The 5,053-nt window shown below is 41.7% G+C and overlaps 1 long non-coding RNA gene across 1 annotated transcript; it reads right to left on the bottom strand.

The window, feature by feature from the left end:
* Positions 1-3,244: 3,244 nt before the first annotated feature.
* LOC307012923 lies at positions 3,245-4,348 on the bottom strand. The gene is made up of 3 exons (XR_013800780.1): positions 4,187-4,348; positions 3,622-3,779; positions 3,245-3,480 (listed from the first exon to the last, which is right to left on the bottom strand). It is a non-coding gene; the product is annotated as an uncharacterized lncRNA (long non-coding RNA).
* Between the last annotated feature and the right edge of the window lie 705 nt (positions 4,349-5,053).

Genomic DNA, 5,053 nt, shown 5'->3' with positions numbered 1-5,053 from the left:
TTTTGAACAGGCATCCACACAGTCACCTACTTTGTAATTTCCGATACCTCCCTGTAAACGCCACGATATCAACCTCTCACCCACAACCTCACATATGAGTACTGAATGTGCATCAAAGTGATCTTAGGAAGGCAGATATAGCAAAAAATTAATGTAAATGACAAACGGGGCGATCAAAATGTTAATTTCCTGGTAAGTCAACAATGGGTCCTCAATGTACATGCCCCGGATTCCTGTGACGAAAATAATAGAATGTCGCCAGTTGTCATGACTCAAGTTATACTGCAACACCGCCGCCGCCGCTTTGCCCGCCTCGCCCCCGGCAACACATCCTCACTCCCAAATCGGCCTATGTTGACGCTATGTCAAGTCCCCTGTGTCGGCTTTTTCCAACGCAGGAAGTGCGCCGGACTCAGATGAAAATATTCGTGCTGGCCAAACGGCAGTACTACACTTCCGTTTGGTTGCCAGGCTCGGAAACACTTTTTCTCATTGACTTACATGGGGAAAGAATGGTCTGTAAATCGTTGGATAATTTGTTTTAAACTAAATAAACTATCCAGTATGAACACTTGTATAGCCCTTATTAAAAACATTCGTTCCTCAAGTTGTAAAAATGTGCTAATAACGTTATTCTGAGAGTTATTTCCATCTGCATTATGAACGCGCATCCAACCCACGGGACCGCGCCGCCCGGCACGTTCATGTGATGTGACGTGTTCAGTACTAAATGAGTTTTACCCGTTTTACCCTTTACCCATGGATGCACAATAAGAACGGACCCATATCGCCTTACTGCCAGCCCACGGAGCTGTAATAATGGATATATTGCACATGCTTGCTGTAATTCATCATTTGTAAAATATTATACTACATGGGCTGTATGATGTAAATCTTTTATTAAATAAAGTTAATATTACCGACGTAGATTAACGTCCCTGTTGCTTCTTATTGCACTTGCGATATACCATTAAAGGAGTTGAACGTTGCTGTTTGCTATTACTATAATACCACGCAGGGATAAGCCGGAGTTTACAACCTTTGCATTTGGGCACAACACGTTTTGACCCAGATTAATTAGCTATACCATATGATATCGCCCGAGGAAGTCGTCATACTTATAGATATATAAATATAGATGTGTCAAAGCTCTAATCAAATTAACAGTGGTATTAATTATACTTGTATAAGATATACAACACAGGCTATATACATATATATATATAGCCTGTGTTGTATATCTTGTTGGAGCACCACCCAATTGAGTGGTGGTGGAAGGTTCACCTCTGCTCCGCGCAGTCCCTTGATGAATGATGAGCTGGCACACAAAAGAAGGAACTCGAAGCACCAGGATAAGGATTAAACAATAATCTGTTTTAATGGTAAAAAATAACAACACCTAATCACGAAGCACTCTGCAACAGCAGCTTCAAAATGCAGAGTACTCCGGGCTCAGGTTCTACCACCGCGTGAGACACCACTCAGGAACGGCCAGTCAGAACAAGAGCGCCGAGCATCAAAATGATCACAACATTTATACACAGGTGGGGAGGAGTTGTATCGATTTGCTCCTCCCTAGCTATTTGTTATTGGCGAATTCACTTCTTGGCGAGCTAGCCAGTGAGTTGGCAGTTCTCCATTGGTCAGTTTCACTTCTGGGCAGGACCCCAGGCAATGAGTCAGCAGTTGTGGATGCCATCTGTTGCTTCATCTCCTGTGCGTGTGTGTGTGTGTGTGTGTGTGTGTGTGTGTGTGTGTGTGTGTGTGTGTGTGTGTGTGTGTGTGTGTGTGTGTGTGTGTGTGTGTGTGTGTGTGTGTGTGTGTGTGTGTGTGTGTGTGTGTGTGTGTGTGTGTGTGTGTGTGTGTGTGTGTGTGTGTGTGTGTGTGTGTGTGTGTGTGTGTGTCCCTCTGCCCTCAGGCAGTCCCCCAATCAATGATTTGGAGTCATGACAGAGGACTCTCATGACGGCCACAGAATCAGTCAACCAACAAAAGTTAACTGCTCCCGTAGCCTAAAGCCATCTCTGAACTTCCCTTCACCTTGAAGCCAGCCCACTCGGAACGAACACACTTATTAACAAGGTCAGAAGGACCATGGTCTCCAGGCCTCTCTATGAACCCTGCAGGAAATAAATCATTAACTTAACAAGACTTTAACTGCATTATCTCTGGGGAAAATCTCCCTTGGAGTTCCCCTCTCTCTCTAGGTCGTCCTCAGACGAGCCCTCCATCGTCGCTTCCAGTCATCCCGGTTCTCCATACATCTGGCCAGTTCATTGGTACTTTGTGTTCCTGCGTCGTTCTTGAGTACGTCCACGTATGTTTGTGTGGGACATTCTCGTGACGGATGCCCGTGTGTTGGTTCCCACAGCACCAATTTGCCTGCTGGCAGCTCTTGATGCCTTTGTCCCCTGTTAATTGCAAAAACCATCGATGATTAACAAAGAGACTAATGGGCCTCTCCTGATGTCTGGGAACTGGAACAAGACTTTCTGAAAAACATTTATCAATGGGTAATCTTTTCACTCAAGGCAGAAATCACAGGCAATACTAAAAATGGGACATTTAAAAAGGAATATTCCAGAAATACGCCTTATTGAACTTTCTGCTATAATACGTTACTTTAATATGTTAAATAATGCTTCAATCTATACACACAAATGAACAACCTTGTGTGTGTCAAATAACAAGTTGTATTGTAGTGTTTATTTTTGTTTTGTTTTATGCTTATCCACATTTTGATTTCAGAGCACAGGAAAATGCTGGGCACAACATAAAGCTCAACAGTGAAGCTGGCAATGCTGAACAAAACCATCTAGAGTTATAGTATTTATTCAGCTGAAAAAGTCAAAGCTCTACGAAAATGTAATTAAAAATACATAAGCATTTCAGGTAGAAATCAGTATTTTATATAGAAATTCACAAACATAAGAAATGAAACCTAAAAGAGATTAACACAGTTAACACATGTATACCTCTGATGGCTGGCATAGGTGGAACAAATAGTGACAACAAATGTAAATACAATTTATATAGATTAAAAGGTAATATATAATATTGATTGCAATTATTATATTAAAAAAATCCACCAAACATGATCAACAGGAAAGCCCTCTGAAGCCATTTCATGGTTTGAAAAAAAGTTGAGGATGGGGTCCAGACAGTTAAATCAGGAGAGACTTCATTTTGTTTAAAGAACATTTATTGACACATGTCATATGATAAATGCTAAGTCTTTGGCGATTAGACCCTGATCCTGAAATCTTATATCTAAAGGGGGAAAAGCCGTGAGCATATAGGGATCCCCCCGGGGTTAGACACTGGTGATGATGATGCTGAAGATCTGGATTTGATGAGGAGATGGGAAGAAGAGGAGGTGTGATGAGGTCTTTGGATTAGCTCTCCTGGCTCTGGATATGATGAACGGAGGTGGGTGGAGAGGAGGCGGGCGGCAGCATGAACACCTGCAATCACAGCTGACTGCAGGAGAGAGGAGAACCATTTTAAAGTTTGGCTGCAGCATGGTGATTGGCTGCTGGAGAATGAGGTGAATGTAATAGGTTAAAGACAGCGCCCGTGATGAGCTGATTATAAGCAGCTGCGGAGTGAATGTATACATACCCAGTCTTCCTGAAAGAACTTGCGCTGAGCTTCATATAGTGACAAGTGTTCAACAGTTCTTCCTGTTGACAGAAGATGGCACTTTTCTGAGAGGGAGCCAGCTGGCAGACACTGGACAGTGGCAAACCAACAGATGAAACAGGAATCCATCTGAGAGGCTATGTGGAAAAGGATAACAAATAATGTCAGCAAGACATGAACATATTTAACCACTATCATTCAATTCTGTAATTAGAAGTTTGTTAGCATGATATTTCAAACATAAATGGCCTGTCTTAGTTTAAAGCCCACTCACCACGTCAAGGTGCAGGCCACGAGTAAGGGCACAACAACGATCACAAACAGTACACACTTACATACAAATAAATAACTTACATATACCATGAACAATGAACATTTAAAAAATACAATGTTTGGGTAGTTATTCTAATACATTGAATACATTTAACATAAATAACACGATTGAAATGTACAATAACTAAACCCTTAACTACATACACTATACATCTCCAGTGTGGCAATATTTCAGCAAGATTTGGTATCAGATATGAAAAAAAAAACTGACCTGTTGAGAGTTTTGCGTGTCCATGTTCAGTACAGACTTGTGCCACGTTAAGCGTACTCCAAGTAGTATGTTGAACACAGACTTGCAAACAAAATACACCAAATTGGTCAGTTACAGTTGAAGGTACAGATACAACATAATGAATATTGGCTAGAAAGAAGCTTGGGATGTTGCGGTTGACATTCACATAAATAGTTCCACTGTTGAAAACCATGTGTTGCGTTTCTTAACAATAAATAAACAGAGGACTGTGACATGCATTCAAATCCACATATAAAAGGAAATATTGAATAAATATGTTTACTTACAACAGTCATAAGGAAAAGAAACACGTACAGAGCTCATACACATATGAAGATATATAATAAATATGTTTACTTACAACAGTCATAAGGAAAAGAAAACACGTACAGAGCTACTAAGAGCTAATTAATAGCTAGCCACTAGCTGCTAACTGCCGCGGCCGCCTTGTTAATATCAAACTCCATCATATAACAATCCAGTGCCATGCTGTCATGAACGTGCGGTGCTGTTACGTGTAGGCAAATTGACGTGCTTGATGTGAACGAGCATTTTGGGGGCATGGTTAAAGTTGCCCATGCGCTATGAGCGCACATACGGGTACTTCTCCGGCATGCCGGGTAATCTGTGACGTTTTGCTCTCTCGAAAGTTGGGCCATTTTATCATCATGCGCTAATGAGCAACTCTCATAGGAATGAATGAGGCCCCGCTTCCCACGCTGTATCCAGTTCTTATTATACATCCATGGCTTTTTCCAACGCAAGGGGGGCGGCCCTTAGCGTACATTTTCAACTTTCCGGGATGTCCATAGGCTTCTATATAGCTCCCTAAACGTATGTTGTAGA

Source organism: Notothenia rossii (genome assembly GCF_949606895.1).
Source record: "Notothenia rossii genome assembly, chromosome: 1".
Lineage (NCBI taxonomy): Eukaryota > Metazoa > Chordata > Actinopteri > Perciformes > Nototheniidae > Notothenia > Notothenia rossii.
This window is presented reverse-complemented; position numbering and strand designations above follow the sequence as displayed.